Source organism: Dasypus novemcinctus, chromosome 7, assembly GCF_030445035.2.
Source record: "Dasypus novemcinctus isolate mDasNov1 chromosome 7, mDasNov1.1.hap2, whole genome shotgun sequence".
Lineage (NCBI taxonomy): Eukaryota > Metazoa > Chordata > Mammalia > Cingulata > Dasypodidae > Dasypus > Dasypus novemcinctus.
In genome coordinates, this window is record NC_080679.1 from 85,025,591 (window position 1) to 85,046,020 (window position 20,430).

Sequence of the window (20,430 nt, forward strand, 5' to 3'; positions counted from 1 at the left end):
TACACTATAGAAAGGCAGTTTCTATTTTTCTTCCAACGGACTGAACAAATATCCACTTTGAGTAATTTTGAAAACAAATATTAGTACTTTAAAAAATTGTTCATGATAACTGTTTTATTTTAAAATCTTAGGCAAATTGCTGAAACTTCACAGTTTATCTTACACAAACTTTAAAAAGTACCAATCATCACAGTCAGCAAGATGGCAGCAGAATAAGGAGCTCCTAGAGTCAACTCCTGCTACAGGGCAGTTAGTAAACACGCAGGGCTATCTGGAGCTAGCTGAAGCATCTGTTTGGGGGCTCCAGGAGGCCAGAGAAGCATCCTGCAACAACCTTGAAGGAATGGAAGGAGGAGACTGGCCATCTGCAGAGAAGATTCATGTCTACAGTGCTTCATGCACTGGAGGCTAGTGCCCATCCTCCGCTGGAGCATAAGCCATCTTGGGAGCTGTTCTGTGACTGTTTTTGAAAGCTCCATTCCCCAAAAAGAGACAGTTGGGCACCAACTTCACCTACTGATTAGTAAATTCGGCAGGTGAAGGTATAATCCTAAGAACGGCTAAAATTTGAACCCGTCCAAGTCAGAAAGAAGCCAGTAGCTGCCATTTTAACTCGACGGCTGGCACAAGGGGGAATGGGGATGTAAATTGTAAATTTGGCTGGCTAAAGTATAACCCTATCAGCTAAAGTGTGAACCTGTCCAAGTCAGAAAGAAATGAGTAGCTGCCATTTTGACTCTGCACCCAGTATAACGGGAAATTGAACTGACTGAAAATCACAGTGATGGTAGACAACAATTTCTTTCACCCAGATTGGCCTGCAGCCCTTGTCTAGGCTTCAGCCCCACCTCTGCCAGGGAGGAGGCTGGTGGGTCCTGCATCAGCCTATCCAGTAACTGCAATTACATTTGGCTGGCATAGGCTGAATAATTGGAAGTCTACTGGGGCAACTGCGGTCATCTTGGGCCTGCACTGCATAGACTGCTGCCCACACTTCAGCTCCATCCCCGCCCCAGGCAAGGGAGAAAAAGGCATGAAGCTTCATCAGTCCCTCTGGGCAACTACAGTCTAGGCCTGCACAACTTAGATTATTCCACACAGCTGTGACTCTCTCCCTACCTCTTGCAAACAAGAAAGTTGGGAGAAGCTTCATTGGTCCCTGGGGCAATGAGGGCAGCTTGAGCCTCCACAGGTTATAGCATCAACTACATCCTTGGCTCCTACTGCACAACCAGCAAAGGAGAAAGGACAGGAAGCCCTAAATTAAAGGGAAAAACTGCACCCAGAATAAATACTCCAGTAAGCCAGATTCCAGACACCATCAAAAAATTACAATCCACACCAAGAAATAGGAAGATAAGGCCCAGGTAAAGGAAAAAGATAAGCCTCCAGATGACATTAAGGAGTTGAAACAACTAATCATAGATGTTCAAACAAGTCTCCTCAATAAATTCAATGAGATGGCTAAAGAGAATAAGGATATTAAGAAGACAGTGGATGAGCACAAAGAAGAATTTGAAAGCATACATAGGAAAATAGCAGATCTTACGGGAATGAAAGTTGCAATAAATGAGATTTTAAAAAACATTGGAATCATAATAGCAGACTTGAAGAAGCAGAAGAAAGGATTGGTGGGCTTGAAGAAATGACCTCTGAAAGTGAGTATACAAAAGAACAGGTGAAGAAAAGAATGGGAAAAAAATTGAACAAGGTCTCAGAGAACTAAATGACAGTAAAAGATGTGCAAACACACATGACATGGGTGTCCCAGAAGAAGAAGAGAAGGAAAAAGGGGTAGAAGGAATATTTGAAGAAATAATGGTACAAATCCCCCAACCCTATTGAAGGAAATAGATATCCATTCCTAAGAAACACAACACACTCCCGTCTGAAAAAATTCAAATAGACCAACTCTAAGACAAATACTCATCAGAATGTCAAATGCCATAGACAAAGAGAGAATACTGAGAACAGCAAGAGACAAGCAATGCATAACATATAAGGGATACCCAATAAGATTAAGTGCTTATTTCTCACAGAAACCATGGAGGCAAGAAGACAGTGGCCTGATATATTTAAGATACTACAAGAGAAAAACTTCTACCCAAGAATCTTATATCTGTCAAGATTGCCTTTCAAAAATGAGGGTGAGTTTAGAATATTCACAGATAAACAGAAACTGAGAGAATTTCTAACCAAGTAAACAGATTTTCAGGAAATACTAAAGGGTGTGCTAGAGCCTGAAAAGAAAAGATAGGAGAGAGGGGCCTGGAAGAGAATAAAATAAAAGTAACTAAAAATGGTGAAAATAAAATATGAAGGATAAGACTCAAATAGGAATAAACTTAACCAATTATGTAAAGCACTTGTATTCAGAAAACTGCAACTCAATGCCAAAAGAAATTTTAAAAGGCCTAAATAACTGGAAGAACATTCAGTGCTCACAGATTGGAAGACTAAATATCATTAAGATGTCAGTTCTACTCAAATTGATATACAGAGTCAACATAATCCCAATAAAAATTCCACCATAATTTTTTTAAAAATTGAAAACACGATTATCAAATTTATTTGGAAGGGTAAGGGGTCCTGAATAGCCAGAAACATCTTAAAAAGGAAAAGCAAGCTCTCATTTCCAGCCTTTAAATCATATAATCTAGCTATAGTGGTGAAAACAGCAGGGTATTGGCAGTAAGACAGATATATAGCCCAATGGAACCAAACTGATGGTTCAGAAACAGACCCCCATTTTTATGGTCAAGTAATTTTTGACTAGCCTGTCAAACTCAAACCTTGGGCAGAATAGTTCATTCAACAAATGGTGCTGAAAGAATTGGATATCCATAGCCAAAGGAAGTTAAAAGGGCCCCTTTCTTACACCTTATCCAAAAATTAACTCAAAATGGATCAAAAACCTAAAAATAAAAGCAAGAATCATTAAACTTCTAGAAGAAATGGTAGGAAAATATTTTCAAGACTTGGGGGTAGGTTGTGGGTTCTTAAAAGAAATAAGAGGAGGACTGAGATGGACTACTGATGTTTAATGTATGTAGGAATTTTAATTAGCTTTACTGTAAAAGTGTACAAAAAAGTGTGACAGTTTTATTGTAGCACTATGTTACAATAGTGGATTGTAACACATAGTGAGTAACAGCTAGTTTATAAATGGGGATGTGGCTGAATATGGTAGCACAGTACACCAAGAGGTGGATGAGAATTGTGGTTGATGGTGCAGATGCAAGAGTGCCCTTTGTGAATTAGGGCAAATATACATCACTATTGCAGGGTGGTGGGAATGTTGAGAAGCATGGGAAAAATACAACTGGAGTGACCTATGGACTGTAGTTAGCAGTAATAATATAATATTCTTGCATCTATGCCAAAGATGTACTGCGTTTGATAATGGGTCGGTAAGGAAAAAGTGTGCCAGATGTACACTATGGACATGGTACAAACAGATGATATTATCTGTAACAAATGTTCCACCACAGTGTGGTGTGTTGATAGAGGGGTGGTGTTTGGGAATTCTGCACATGTGCATGATTGTTTAATAAATTTACATCTTCTGTTATTCAAAATATACTCAAAAATAATAATAGGGTAGGTTGGGGGAAAGTATACCAAATGTAAGATAAGGATTATAATTAACAGTTAGATTTTGACAATATTCTTTCATAATTTATAACAAACATCTCATAACAATGCAAGGTGTTGGTGGAGGGTTGATGCGTGGGACCCCTCTATGATGTTATGAATGTTTGCTTAGTAAGCTCACAACTTTTACTGTACACTTAATTGTTTATGTATGTTCATATATAAATGATATAAAGATAATAATAATATGGAGGGTTGGGGGAAAATACTTGGGTTAGTAGTAATATTTTGACAATGCTCTTCAATCATTAGTTAAAAATGTTTAACAACAATGCAAGGTATTGGTGTTAGAGTGAGGTATGAGACTCCTGTATGATTTTATATATGTTTGTTTTGTAAATTCACAACTATTACTATACACTTATTGTTGATGTATGTTTATGCATGAGTGATATATTTTAATAAATTTTTTTAAATGGAAAAAATGCACCTATCATATTTGTTTTTTTAAAATAATTTCTTAATAGGTTAACTTTATCATTGAACAAATTTTTGTGACTTATGTAAACAGAGTTTATTTTTTCTTAATAAGAGTCACTGTTTATATATTGACAAATTTCTTTAGATTCACACAGAAACATTGCACTTTAAAATGGCTCAATTAGAAGCAGGCATTAATTCATTAATGAGTGAAAACCCAAGCAAAGTCATGTTCATGTGTTCAGTGATGCAGTGTTATAGAACCACAAAACCAGGCAATGAGAGGTTAACAAATTTATTAACATCTACCAGGTTTCAGGCACTATGAGAGTTGATTTATGAATGTTATTTCATTTATTTTCAAATAAGAGCTCATAGTTTATTTATTATTGACATAATTTTATAGATGAGGAGACTAAGGCTCAGGAAAAGAGGAATGGTGCCCAAATATATGCCATTAGTAACAAGCAACTGTTAAGAAGTGAATACAATATGTGGTTTGGTTATGTTATTCTTGCTCATTCAAACAACTCTTCATTTACTTAGCAAGCATATAAGGAATTCTTCCTGTGGACCCAACAGCCTACTACAAGGCTATGGAGTGTTGTCTCTTAAATGATAATCACAATAATTCCAATTAACCAAGAAGAAATAGATAAGCATTACATTGCACCCATATGAAATGACCCAAGATGTAAAAAAAATTTTGAAAGTTTGAAAGTAGAGAGACCTGTGATAACTGACCTAAAACTTAGCTTTTCCTATTCAGCTAAGTTCCAAATTCTTGGGGGTGTTCTGGAAATTCAAGTTCTTCAGTTCTGGGAAATTTTCTTCTAGCATTTCTTTGACAATAACTTCTCTTCCATTTTCTTGGCTTTCTCTTTCTGGAAATCTTATTCATTAGAAGTTAGAACTCCTGAAATTATTCTCAGGTTTACGTATCTTGTTTTTACTACTTTCCTTCTACTATCTAAAATATTTCCATAACTTTATCTTTTGTATTTTTGGCGTCATTGTTTTGTATGATAACTCTCCTTTGTTGTCTCTTCAAATTTTCTCTTCTATCCATAATTTCCAAGCATTTTTTTTGTTGATTCTCTGAATGTTTATTTTTTTAAGAAAATCACCATAAAAAAAGAAAATTAAGTAAAAATAATTTTAAAATAATAGTAAATAATTTAATTTTTTAAAATAGTACCATGTTCCTTTTAAATGAATGCAATATTCTCTCCTGCCTCTTTGAGGATATTACTAAAGGTGATGATTTAGTTGAATTATATAGTCATTGAGTTAATTAATTAATTAATCACGTTGCTCCTTTCCACTACCAAATTCCATGGTTGGAGAGTATGCCGCATGTCTGGATATTTCATTTTCCATTATTGCTTTCATAAAATATTATCTGTTTTTTGTCACTACTTCTGAAAACAAAGGCAGGGATAAATCTTTGCCTATTTGGAAGAAAAACCTCATTTTTTCTTCTCCATTCATGAAGAGGAATCTTGTTTTAGATTGCTGGTAAGTGGGCACCAAAGTGGGGCACCAAAACTATGAGAAGAGAGGGCATAAATTCCCAGAGGGAGCCAGCTCATTCTAATTATACTTACTTAATCATAACTAAAATAAAAATCGTGATCACAACTACCGTGGGCAGAACACTTGCTATGTAACAGGCAACATATCTAGCTCTTTATAGTCATTATTTCATGTAACCCTGATATAAACCAATAGAGTAGGTATCATCATCACTTAAAGAAGAAGAAACTGAGGCATAATAAGATTGAAAAAATCATGCAGTGTTACCTGCACAATAAGTGGGGGAGCAGGGATTCAATCTTATCAAAATCGTTAAGAGGCAACACTCTTAATCGCAAAATGTAATACTGCCTCTTTGCCTCACAAAAGAGTGAAAGGAAGCAAGATTGATTCCAAAGTAGGTTCATCTTACTGCTGTCCTTAAAAATGCTCATGCTCCAGAAAGTAGGACTGGGATAGAGAATAAAAGAGATGCAATGTCTTCCTTTTCAAATGGAATAGGGATAATAACCAGAGGGACAATATAAGAGCTCTTTAGCTCTTAATGAGAAACTATGATTTATTGGTAATGAAGGTTGTCCTCAGTATGTCCAGTCTTCCAATGTGCATATGATACTGAAATGACAGTGAAGTGTGGCCAAAAATTAAGTTAAAAGACAAATACAGAGGTGTGCATACAGAAGAAAATTGCATATTACTAATGATGATTCCAAATTAGTAAATAAAAGAACACATTTTATAGAACACATTTATAGAATTTTACTAACATGTTTTTACCTGTGTTAAGATAAATGAAATTTTTAATAGATCCTATTCTTCTTGAACAGGAAATATCACTAAAACTGATGTTAAATAAATGAGGGAGAGTCAGAAAGGAGGGTAAAAAGGAGAAAAACTTGGGGACTAAGGGTTTAGTTTATAGAAACAAAATTATGCTAGTAAAATATCAAGTGAACAATTAATGATAAAACTTAATATTAACTGTTGCCCATATTGAATGGGGGAAAAGTTAATTACAATGCAAAAAGTATAACCTTAGTAGTAAATTTATTATGATTCTAAAATTCTACCTGATAGTTTCAGGGTTTTGTTCCCATCCATATTTCAGTAGAAGAGAATGACTCAATATTATTAATATTATTGACGAATCTTAGTAAGCATTTTATGAAATCAGAAAATAAATCAGAGAATTTTAAAATTTGAAAAAATAATAGAATATTCCCTTCATTATATATTTTTTTGCAAAAGAATAATGAGGGTTTTGCGACTAGTCAAATTTGTTTTTAATGATTCCACTGCTTTCTAGCTACTTGCCTTTGGGTTATTTTACTTCTCTCTAAGCCTCAATTTCCTCATCTATAAAATAGGAATACCAACACATTCTTCCTAGAGTTACTCAATAAATTAAATGAGATAATCTATGAGAAGAATTTAATATTTGGCATTTCACACTAAATAAATGGTAGTTGTTATTAATTTTATGGACGTTTATATATTGGTATTTACTTTTAGTTTTAATTATCTCTCTTCATAATCTATAGAAGCCCTAATTTAAATTTTGCCAAAATGATAAACATCTTCATTTTTTATATATGCAAAGATCAAAAGATTATAGATAGATAGATACCATTATATTTTACATGGCTCACAAAGAATTATTCATTTATGTATAATGATAGTAATTTCCTATTAATGGGTGCTTAAAATACCAGTGTTCTGAGATATGTTTTATTTTAAATCTATTTTCTAGTAAATACCAGGAATAGTTCTCCTTTTGGTTGTAAATAAAAATGATTGGAAGATTTCGTTTAGAAATAAACCAGTAAAAATTGCTCTGTGACTTGGAGCAAGCTATAGATGTCTCTAAGCCTCAGTTTTCTTATTTGCAAAATGAGAATTATAGTACCAGTTTTGCAAAGGGTATTGTAGATTAATGAGGTAAAGTGTGATAAATGCCCACGTTGGTTCTGAATGCCTGGGAGGTACTTAGAAAGCAGTAGCTGTGTCCAATAGAACTTGAAGGTGTGGTCAGAATTCTTGTAACCACATCTGGCCACTTAAAAGTAAGATGGCACAAATTCTGAAGTCTAACTTCTTAGTTTCAAATATGCCTCTGATGCTTATGAGCATTTTACTTTAGGTAGCTTACTTAACTTCTCAGTGCCTCAGTATCCTCATCCATAAAAAGAGGATAATAATATCTACTTCATAAAATTACGAAGAGGATTAAATTAGTTTATTTATATAGCTCTTTAGAATGGTGCTTGGTATAAGAACAATGTGTTTGTTAAATACAATTATTAGTTTTCTGATTCTGATGCAAAAACCCTTCTTCTTGATGCTCAGATTATCCAATTACAGCACACTTTTCTTCTCACTCTTACTTTTTTTTTTTTTTTAAACCTCTAGCTCTTCTATATTATTTAAGACAGTGGTCCTCAAACTTTTTTGGTCTTAGGATCCCTTCATACTCTTAAGAATTATTGAGAACGTAAAAAAACTTTTAATATGTGAGTTATACCTATTGATATTTAAACTGTATTAAAATTAAAACAAATTTTTTAAACTTCATTTTTTAATTAATTTGAAAATAACCCAATAGGCCTAAATATATTTTTATGAGAAAGAACTATATCTTCAAAAAAAAGTAAGAAAAATGACAATATTTGCATTTTCCGCATCTCTTTAATATCAGGCTTAATAGAAGGCAGTTGGTTCTCAAATCTGAGTCTGTATGTCTGTTTCAATATGTCATTTTGGTTGACGTATGAATAAAATCTGGCCTCAGATATGCAGTTGAACGGGGAGAAGATTTTTAATAGACTTGTCAAATAATTGTAAATGTTCTTTTTAATTTCTCATCAAGACTTGGCAAATAGTAGTTTCTTAAAGGTTATTTGCAAAATGAAATCTGAAACCATATCATCGAACATTTTATAATTGTTACATTAAATTTCATCATAGGCAACAAATACTATGAGTAGTTTTCCTTGAAGTTCTAGGCTAACTTCATTTATTTTTGAGAAAAGTTCGACCAAATATCCAAGTCCGAATAATCATACTGTGTCTGGCAATCATTCTTTTAAGTAAAAATTACAATTCATGAAAGTGGCTAGTTCAGCTTGTAGCACAATCTCAAGAGTACTTTTCCTAGAGACAACTATTCCACTTTATACACAGAAGTGCTTTATACATACTTCCCATTTTGTCACTCAAAATATTATGAAGATGTGTATTCTTGGTTGAGATTTAATAAAACTAAAAATTTTTACTGCTTATCAAGTACATCTGTGAATGAAACTGCATGACTTTATTTTTTCTTACTGTGAGTGTGTGTCCAGTAGAATACAAGGGCAGAATTTGGTACCATTGCCTTGATTTGTGCTAAGGTGTACCCACCACTGCATCTTTAAAATAACAGCTTTATTGTGATGTAATTCACATACTATAAAATTCATAATTTTAAAATGGTTTTTAGTATATTCACAGAGTTGTACACCCATCATCACTATAACATTTTAGAAAATTTTCATTGCTCCAAAAAGGAATCCCATACTCCCTATTCCCACTTACCCCAAATCCTAGCAACCATTAAACTACGTTTGCTGGGGATTCACTCATTCTGGACATGTCCTATAAATGAAATCATACAATATTTGGTCTTTTGTATCTGGCTTTTTTCACTTAGCATAATTTTTCAGAGTTCATTTTTGTTGTAGTCTATATTAGTACTTTGTTCATTTTTATTGTCAAATAATATTCCATTGTATAGATATACTAAATTCTTTTTTACCTATTTAGCAATTTATGGGCATTTGGATTATTTTCACTTCTTGCTGCTATGAACTTCCTTATACAAGTTTTTGCATAAAATTATGTTTTCATTTCTCTTGAGTATATAACTAGTAATATAATGGCTGGATCATGTGGTAATTCTATGTTTGAGTTTTTGAGGAACTCCAAACTATTTTTCAAAGTAGTTGCAACATTTTTACAATTCCATCAGCAATGTATGAAGTTTCCAATTTCTCCACATTTTTACCAATATTTGTTATTGTCTCTTGTGGCAGTTTGGTATTCTTTATGAATTCCAAAAATAAATATTGAATTGTGTTGTAAACTGGTCTGTTCCTCTGGGTATTACTTTCACGGGTTTCATTTTTACTTTATTAAATCAAGATTAGGGTTTTTATTTGACCATGTCATTAGGGCAGCTCAGTTAGAATCTCCACCCCACCCCCTGTGGGCTATATAAACAGATGCTCAATCAAAGACAGGGAAGTAAATACATGCAGAAGGAGAACACAGAGAGTTTAGTTTTAGATGCTGGAGCCCTGGGGAGAGAGCTGAGCTGTTCACCTGATAGTTTGCAGCTGAAGAGACAAGAACCCTGAATAGCTGAGAAAACCTGGAAAGAAACAAGCCCCAGGAGAGAGATGAGCCTTATGCTTGCCTACAGATGAGATCAGAAGAAGCTGGGATCACAGAACCTTAGGAGGAAGAGGAAGGCTGAACCCTTGCGGAGACTGGCAGCCATCTTGCTCTAACACATGGCAACAGACTTTGGTGAGGGAAATAACTTACCCTTTATGGCCTTGTGACTTTAAGCTTCTACCCCAAATAAATATCCTTTATAAAATTCAACAGATTTCTGGTATTTTGCATCAGCACCCCTTTGACTGACTAATACATCTCTCTTCTTATTTTAGTCATTCTAGTGAATGTGAGGTGGTATCCCCTGTTTATTTTGAATTTATGGTTTCCTAGTGACTAATGATGTTGAACATTTTTTTACATGCTTTTTGGCCAGTTGCATATCTTCTTTGAAGAAATGCTTATTGAAATTCTTTGTTCATTTTAAAATTTAGGTTATTTGTTTTTGTTGTGTTGTAACAATTCTTTATATACTTTCGGTCTCATCATATACATTACTTGCACTTATTTTCTTCCATTCTGTTTCTTGTTGTTTTACTTTCTTGATGATGGCCTTGAAGCACCTAAAGTTTTAAATTTTAAGTCCAGTTGATCTACATTTACTTTTATCACTTATGGAGTTTGTCTTATCTAAGAAACCATTGCTTAATCCAAGATCATCAAGATTTATTCTTATGTTTTCTTTTTGGAGTTTTATAGTTTCAGTTCTTACGTTTAGTCCTCCTATGATACATTTTGAGATCATTTTTGTATATGATCTGAATTAAGACTCCAACTCCTTTGTATGTGAATATGAAATTGTACCAGCACCGTTTGTTGAAAAGACTATTCTTTGCCCATTGAATTGCCTTGGCATCCTGGTGAAACATCAATTGATTAAAGTGTAAGAGTTTATTTATGTTCTCTCAATTCTATTCCATTGATCTATGTCTATCCTTATTCCAGTTTCTCACAGTCTTGATTGCCACTGCTTGTAGTAAGTATGAAATGTGAGCCTCCAACTTTGTTCTCCCTTCTCAAGATTGTCTTGGCTACTCACTGTCTTTGAATTTCTGTATAAATTTGAAGATTAGCTTGTGTCAATTTCATTTAAAAAAAAGGCAGTTGGAATTTTGATAGGGACTACATCGAATCTGCAGATCAATGCAGAGGAGTCCTGTCATAAGTACTTAAGTGTGTTGTCTTCTGATCCATGAACATAGAACATCTTTCCGTTTATTTTTCTTTAGTTTCTTTTAAGATCTTTTATTGTTTTTAGTGCATAAAGCTTACACTTCTTTTGTTAAATTTATTCTTAAATATTTTCTTCTTCTTGGTGCTATTAGGAATGGAATTGTTTTCATTTCATTTCATTTTCAGATTTTCTTTGCTAGCGTATAGAAATGGAATTGATTTTTGTATCCTACAAACTTGTTTAACTCATTTACCAGTAGTTATTTTGTGGAATCAGTAGGATTTTCTATATACAGGAAAATTTTACTTCTTCCTTTCCAATCTGGATATCTTTTATTTATGTTACTTGTCTAATTGCTCTGGTTAGAACCTCCAGTACAATGTTGAATAGAAGTGGTGAGCATCCCTGTCTTACTTTGTAAGCACTTTAGTCTTTACCAATAAATAGGATGTTAGTTCCACCCACCACTGTTTTTGCACCATCAGGACAAATGTCAACATACTGAAAAAGTAGTTTTCACCTTGTAAAACCAAGGATAAGTGTCTTGAGCATCCTCATGGATCTATAGATCTCACTTTGAGAACTTTTGATTTAGAACATTGAGATCTAATTTAAAATCTTTCCCTGTGTCTCACATCCTGCCACAAAATTAGGTGATGTCAAGATACATGTAGGTGATCTATCTTACACTACAGTCCATACATTTCTATAATTATTTGATTTCCTCAAATCCAGTTATTTCATCTACTCTTAAATTTATGCCCTTCACTCTGTCATTCTTGAACTTCCCATTGAGATCCCCAGTGACCTCTTCCCCATTCTCAAAATGCAATCTGCTATCCTTCTGTTCTCCTTATGTTCTCATTCCTAAGATCCCTGGTTTCCAGCCTCATAGCAGCCACTAGTTCTTTTTTTTTTTAAGATTTATTTATTTATTTATTTCTCTCACCTTCCCCCCTCCCCCGCCCTGGTTGTCTGTTCTCTGTGTCTATTTGCTGTGTCTTCTTCTTTGTCTGCTTCTGTTGTTGTCAGCTGCATTGTAATCTGTGTTTCTTTTTATTGAGTCATCTTGTTGTGTCAGCTCTCCATGTGGGCGGCACCATTCATAGGCAGGCTGCACTTTCTTTCGCGCTGGGTGGCTCTCCTTATGGGGCGCACTCCTTGTGCATGGGGCTTCCCTATGCGGGGGACACCCCTGTGTGGCATGGCACTCCTTGCATGCATCAGCACTGCGCATGGGCCAGCTCCACACAGGTCAAGGAGGCCCAGGGTTTGAACTGTGTACCTCCCATGTGGTAGATGGATGCCCTAACCACTGAGCCAAGTCCACTTCCCCTCCACTAGTTCTTAATTGCTCTATTTTCCCCAGGCTAGGCCTCCTTCTGTAACAGAGGCAGAATCCCACAGTTAACAGACATATCCATTCTCCACATTATGCTTAGCCCTCTTGCTTTCCTGTCCTTCTGCACTAAGTACCTAAGCTCAGGATTGTTCCAACAATCCATCATATCTGCTGCCACACCCTGCCTCCATGAGGCTGGGGGACAAGAGATGGCTAACTATAAAGCTGCTACCTCTCCTGATTGGCACTTTCTGATATAGTGTCTTTACTTATTCAGGTAGCTCTGTCATTTCCCTTTGCACTCTGGTTAAGTTGCTTATCCAACTTCTACTTTCCTTTCTTTTAGCAATCACTTCTACCTCTAATTTCACTGAGAAAAAATTAACTTATGAATCTCCCAACTTTCTGCCACACCATCCTCCCCTTTTTTCCCCCTGGGCTTCAGAAGATGAGTCCTTTCTCTTCCTGCCAACCCTGCAAGTGTGCTCTCCATATCAACCTACTCTACTTTTCTCTCAAAATTTGATAGTGGTAATTTCATCATTATTTATGGTGAAAGGAAAAGAAATGTTGCAGTCACCCCTCGGGCTGAAGTGTGGTTTGCTGGCCTGGCAGGGGAGCAGCCGCGGTAGGCCTAATTCCAAGCCGCTGCCCCCATAATAGAGTGGCTGGTCGGACTCATCGCCACCCCTGAAGGGAGCTCGGCATGGGCGCAGAGTGCCCTCGGGTCTCCCCTTCTCGGCAGCCATGCTTCCGCGGCCGCCCCTCCTCCTGGATAGCGCCACACAATGCCTTATGAGGCAACACCCTTCTTCTTCTTTCTCCCTGCGCAGGCGCAGGGCGGAAAATTCCAGTCTGCCTTCCCCCCCCCCCAACAGCAGCAACAGCCAGGCGCAAGGCGGGAAACTCAAGTCAGCCCTCTACCCCAGCAACAGCAGCCCCCAATCCCTAAACCCTGCCACTTCCCCCAGCAACAGCAACAGCCAATCCCTAACCACCATCCCTCCCCCTTCCAGTACCTCCCACTGACCTTTCTCCCCAGTAACTGCTTGTGGCAACCAATCAGAACATGGCATAAGCTTCGACCAATCAGCCTTCCCCAGCCCCTATAAGACTGTAGCCACTTCCTCAATAAAATTGGACCTGCGTGTTTACCTCGTCTCCGCGGTAGTTCTTCTGCCGTGCGCCCTCCAGTCCTGAGAGCCCCCGACAAGGGCCTGGCCTTCCTTGTCCCCAGTTTGTCACCTGCTTCTCCGGGCGACCCCTTCATTGCTGGCTTCGCAGGGCGACCCCGTCAGCCGAACCGCGCAACCCCTGTGAGACCAACCCCTCGTCTGCTGCCGGACCGACCCCTCGTCCCAAGCCGGACCGACCCCTCGTCCAAAGCTGGACCGACCCTTCGTCCGCAGCCAGACCCCACCGCCACCGACCGAGCAAGCCGCCGCAGCTGGCGCCCAACGTGGGGCCAGGTAAGGACCCCCTTCACCTTGCTCCACTGCTTGTCGTTCTCCTCTTCCCCTAAGGAGCTCTTAGTTCCGCTTTCCCCTCGTCGGGGCCTTCTCTTGGCCCGTGACCACCGTCGGAGCCCCACCGGCTCCGACCCCTCGTCTCACCACGCCCCTCGGCGCCCATCGCCGCGCTCTCAAGGTAAGGGCCCCTTCTCTTATCGGCTCCAAAAGGCCATTAGCAATGGGTAACATCCTTTCTGCTAAGCAAGCCCCGCAGGTTCGGGCCCTCGCCGGTCTCCTAGACACTCACCAGTGTAAGATCTCTTTGAAACAACTCCAAGTATATTGGGACCTTCTTCTCCCCTTTAATCTGTGGCTTACCACGTGTCAGCTTTGGGACCCGGATACCTATACTCGCCTTATAGATAGGGTCACTTCTGCTGTGGAGCAGGAAGGTAAAAGATTCCCTCCTGACTTATTACTGGTGCTTTTTACCATCCACTCCTACCTTCAAGGCGCCCTTACCATCGACTCCCCCCGGCCGCGCCGCCGCCGCAGCCGTGATTGTCACGACGGCGACTTTAACCGGGATCCTGATCGGGATCCTGATGCCGGCTCTGACTCCGACTCTGAGTCGCTTGTCGAGTGCCTTAATAACACGCTCGAAAATTTTCCCCCTAAACAGTGTAATCTTGCAGTGCCGAGCACCGGTGAAGATGGCGAACTTCCGCCTTTTTCCTCGCTCGAAAATGGGAAGCACTCCCAAGATGGCGGACTTCTGCCTTCTTCCTCGCTCGAAAAGGGGAGGTCCCTTTACCCCTCCCTCCCCCCGACGACTTCCTGCCTGGGTGGGCCAGAAGCTTCCACCCCGCCATTTTCTCAAAGCAGTCCGCGGCCATCTTGTAGCCCACGGCCATTTTGTGGCCAGCCGCCATTTTGTAGTACCGCTGGGAATGGCCCGCAACCCGCTTTCCCCGGCCCGCGGCCTGCATTCTAGCATCTAATAACGTTTCTGCTTTTGCCTCCCCATACTTCTGCGGAGCTTCCTCCTGTCTCAACCTCACTCCTCTTCTCAGCCATTCAAGTGTCCTTTCTCGTCCCCCGCCCCCCTCCTTTTTTTGCTTCAACCCCCATTGCGTTGCAGATTGGGCCGCCCCAGGTCGGCCCGCCCCGTTAACATCGGCCTCTCTCGCGCCCGTGGAGACTTTGGCCTTCTGTTGTCCTTGCCTACGTCTCCACCACTCCTGGCGCTGCCGCCACCACTGCCGCTGGTGCCCTGACATGACTTGTCCTCACAGCTGCGATCCTCCAGACCATCACACAGTCTGCCTCTGCCACTCTTCGCCGCCAAGAAGAGATCAACTACCTGTAATGCACTGTCATCCTGGACTTTTAACAGCAGATGGACCTTATAGCCGCCGAGATCAACGAGAATTGGACATTGGCCACCCTTGCTTGCAACGGCAAGATACCGCCCCCCAAATTGTACATTTATATCCCCGTCATACTCACCTCCCTCTTCAGCCCCGCTTCCCTCATTGCTTACTGCCCTTGGGCCTCAGCTACTTGTTGCTGCTGCCATCCTGGCCCTTATTTGAAAAGAAGGGGGAAATGCGGTCACCCCTCGGGCTGAAGTATGGTTTGCTGGCCTGGCAGGGGAGCAGCCGCGGTAGGCCTAATTCCAAGCCGCTGCCCCCATAATAGAGTGGCTGGTCGGACTCACTGCCACCCCTGAAGGGAGCTCGGCATGGGCGCAGAGTGCCCTCAGGTCTCCCCTTCTCGGCAGCCATGCTTCCGCGGCCGCCCCTCCTCCCGGATAGCGCCACATGATGCCTTATGAGGCAACACCCTTCTTCTTCTTTCTCCCTGCACAGGCGCAGGGCAGAAAATTCCAGTCTGCCTTTCCCCCCCCCCCCCCCGACAGCAGCAACAGCCAGGCGCAAGGCAGGAAACTCAAGTCTGCCCTCTACCCCAGCAACAGCAGCCCCCAATCCCTAAACCCTGCCACTTTCCCCAGCAACAGCAATAGCCAATCCCTAACCACCCCTCCCCCTTCCAGTACCTCCCACTGACCTTTCTCCCCAGTAACTGCTTACAGCAACCAATCAGAACATGGCATAAGCTTCGACCAATCAGCCTTCCCCAGCCCCTATAAGACTGTAGCCACTTCCTCAATAAAATTAGACCTGCGTGTTTACCTCGTCTCTGCAGTAGTTCTTCTGCCGTGCGCCCTCCAGTCCTGAGAGCCCCCGACAAGGGCCTGGCCTCCCTTGTCCCCAGTTCGTCGCCTGCTTCTCCGGGCGACCCCTTCGTCGCTGGCTTCGCCGGGCGACCCCGTCAGCCGAACCGTGCAACCCCTGTGAGACCGACCCCTCGTCTGCTGCCGGACCGACCCCTCGTCCCAAGCCGGACCGACCCCTCGTCCAAAGCTGGACCGACCCCTCGTCCGCAGCCAGACCCCACCGCCACCGACCGAGCAAGCCGCCGCAAAATGTGGAAAACTAGCCCTACCACATAATAAAACACGTAACACAGTTTTAATGATTAAAGTGTGTTATTTACTCATGGTCACATAGACAAACTAAATTAACAGATTAAGAAATAAAGATGCAGAACAAATATACACAAAGGATTTAAGAATATGACAGGGATTATTTCTGAAACCAATAGTGAGAAAACTAGACTCTTCAGTAAATGGTGTTGGAGCAACTGGCTAGCCATATAGAAAAACACAAAATTGGATCCATTCCTGTACTAGTTTTCTGGGGCTGTTGTAACAAATTACTGCAAGCTGTGTTGCTTGAAAGATGGGATATTTATGTTCTCACAGTTCTAGTGGTTAGAGGTCTGAAATCAAGATGCCTTCAAGGTAAGGTGGAAGTGTGTAGTTATATAGTGAAGGGGCATGGTAGTGGTGTAAGGATACTATTAGATTGGGCAGGACTGGTTTGTTAAGGGGTTGGGGTGGGGAGGGTGGGATGGACTGACCATGGAAGTGAGGGGAAGTTTGGGGGAGGAAACAAGTGAACCCTGGAGATTGGTGGGTACGTGTTGAAACTACAATGCTGGGAATGTTCTTTTGGCAATATGGCAAGTGAGGGTTGCTGGTTTGGGGTGTTGGACATGGGGGACATTCAGGACAGGGCGTACCTGGGGCAGGCTTGTAGGGAGTGTGTGAGTGTGAGTGTTCATCTTGCCACAGTGTATTATATCAATGTGTGGAGACTCACATAATGAGTGGCAAGGTGGTCAATGCCCATCCTGGGGAAACCTGCTATGTTCTCAAATGGAGGGCAGGTGTCGCTCAAGAGTATGGGTGGTACATAATAGGGGAGGACAGACCAGTGTGTCAAGCCATCAGTATTGTTGCTAGTAGCTATGAATCTTGTTCTTCAATGAATGAAGCCTGGTGATTGCCATGGATACTGAGGGAAAGGGAGGGAAGAATAGAATAGATGGAACAGGGGGCATTTTGGGGGAGATGGAAATGTTCTACATGATCTTGCTACAATGGATACAGGCCATGTTGAATTGCATCAAAGTTTATAAAAGTGTATGGTCCAAAATGTACCCATAAAGTAAAGCATTTACCATGGTTGGTAGTGATGTTTCAATATTTCTACATCAGTTGTAACAAATGTTAAAATAATGCTATTAATGGGGGATGGAGGATGGGGGAAAGGGGAGGATGCTGGGCATATGGGAATCCCCTGTATTCAATACATGACTTTTCTGTAACCTGAAACTTCTTTGAGGAAAAAATGAAAAAAAAAAAAAAAAACAAGTAATATATTGGGGGAATAAATGGAAGAAAATATCCCTGTACACATAGGACAACAAATCTTACATGATGGAAGGCAAAATGTCAAAAAAAAAAAAATTTCAATATTTTTTTCATTACTTTATTATCCCAAATTTTTATTTTTTAAAAACTTTTTGTATTTTATTTCATATTTTCAAAACTATCATAATTATTTCATTTTCTTATTAATTGTATTTAGCTGTTTTATTGACTTCACTTTTTAAGAAGTTTTGGATCACAGAAGGGTTACAACTATGGCAGGGGAAGATCATTAGTGTGGGGTGTCAGTGATGAGAGAATACATGGGAGGTAGGTCACCTGGACATATATATAAGGCATGTAAATGCATTCAAATGTTCATGAAGCATTGTCATGGTGGGTGGAGATTCACACAATAACTGTAGGAATATCAAATCCCCCATCCTGGGTAACTCTGCCACATTGTTTAATAGAGCAGCAAGAATCCCCATAGTACAGGGGCAATGGCTGGTGTAGGAGAGTGGTTCATTGACAGGTGCTTCATATTGATGACTGTGCAAATGAACCTTTACTCTTGAAACTGAAACTTCACCTAGTATTATAGAATACCTAAGAGTTGCCTCCTAGGAGCCTCCCTGTTGCTCAAATGTGGCCTCTCTCTAAGCCAAACTCAGCATATAAATATATTACTTTTGCCACAGCATGGGACATGACTCCCAGAGATGAGCCTCCCTGGCACCAAAGGATTATTACCAAGCACCAACTAGCAATGCAACTGGCAAAAATCCTTGACCAAAAGGGGGAAAAGGTAAAGACAAATGAGTTTATATGGCTAGGAGACTTCAAAGTGAGTTAGGAGGTTATCCCAGAGGTAACGCTTATGCACATCTCAACAAGATCTCATTGACTGCCAAAGTAGATACTACCCCAAATAGTGGGGCTCTTGAGGCCTCTGAAGACATCCAGACATTATAGTCAGGGCAGGTAGCTCAGGAATTTAGGCTCCCCAGGGAGACAGAGTTGGACTCACTTGCAGTTTCCCTACACATGACTCTTCTGCTCTTCTATTTGAACCTATAATTAGTACTAGAGTTGGTAGGTGTACATCCAAGGGACTTAAACCTTTGGGCTGTCTGTTGGCCCTGAATCTCAATGGAGTTACAACACCTATTCTCTAGTTCATTGGTCTCACCTAGGACAACTAATATGGAGGTAATGATAGACAACTACCATACCAAGGAACCAAGAATTAGTTACTAGAAATGAAATTCTTAGGTCAGTGAATTTAAGGACTGTGTAAATATTTTAAAGACATTTTGGATGACAGAAAAGATCAGGAGGACACTGAAGAATGCTTACATACTTGGAACATCAAAAGTGAGAGGAAATAAGAACATAGGTGGAATTTATCAAAATGGGGTAGTTGAGTATAGGCAACTGAGATTTGTCTATCCTGGCCCCACTCTTGCAGAATTAGCTACAGGCCATTGTTCTTGTTAATAATATTTTAATTTTTTTTAAATGCTCAAATTAAGTAAATAATCAGAGAAGAGGTAAAATGTATTCAAGTTATTGATAGTTCCTTCTTGAAAGAAGTTCTAAAGAGAAACTAAAGGGGGAGGTTGCATGATGAACAGTGGATGAAATCACATGATAAAGTTCTTGGATCATGATAAAAGACTGTAACAAGTATGTGTAATCTTGTACTTCTTGAATATTCTTGAATATGGCAGGGCTGTGGTATCTGCAATTACTGGAATGTTTAAGTAGTTAATGAATTAATTAAATGCAATACACATCCACCTTGCTTCATCTATCCTATTTGATGCAACTTCTGAATCAAAAAAAAATCCTAAGAGGAATAAAGCTATGTAAGTCTACAGCCACACCCCAAGGAAACTTAAGGAAATGACATAAAAAACCAAGAGGATGGGTGGTGAATGGATGGCTTCTCTACAAATATAGATATAAAAAAATAAGCTTCTGGCATTTTGAAAAAGAAATGTCCAAAGATTTGTAATAAATGGTTGAATAGTGAGAATAAACTAGCTTATCAGTTACTAAAATCCTAGAACCAGAATTTAGGTCTTTTACGAAGTAACTTAAGGGCAAATAAAAGAAAACTAAAGTAATACTTTAGTAGATGAAGTGCTAAAAATAAAAATATAAATAGTTGCAAAGAGTTTTAGTTAAAATTCATAGATGACAAATTCATAATTGATTGTGATAGAGAACCAGTATGTATTAAAGGATACAGGCGGAGGACTTGGCTCAGTGGTTAGGGCATCCGTCTACCACATGGGAGGTACACGGTTCAAACCCCAGGCCTCCTTGACCCATGCTCAGTGCTGATGCATGCAAGGAGTGCCCTGCCACGCAGCGGTGTCCCCTGTGTAGGGGAGCCCCACGCGCAAGGAGTGAGCCCCGTAAGGAGAGCCACCCAGCATGAAAGAAAGTGCAGCCTGCCCAGGAATGGCACTGCACACACGGAGAGCTGACACAACAAGATGACACAACAAAAAGAAACACAGATTCCCATGCAGCTGACAACAAGAAGCGGACAAAGAACACGCAGTAAATAGACACAGAGAGCAGACAACCGGGGTGAGAGGGAAGGGGAGAGAAATAAATAAATAAGTAA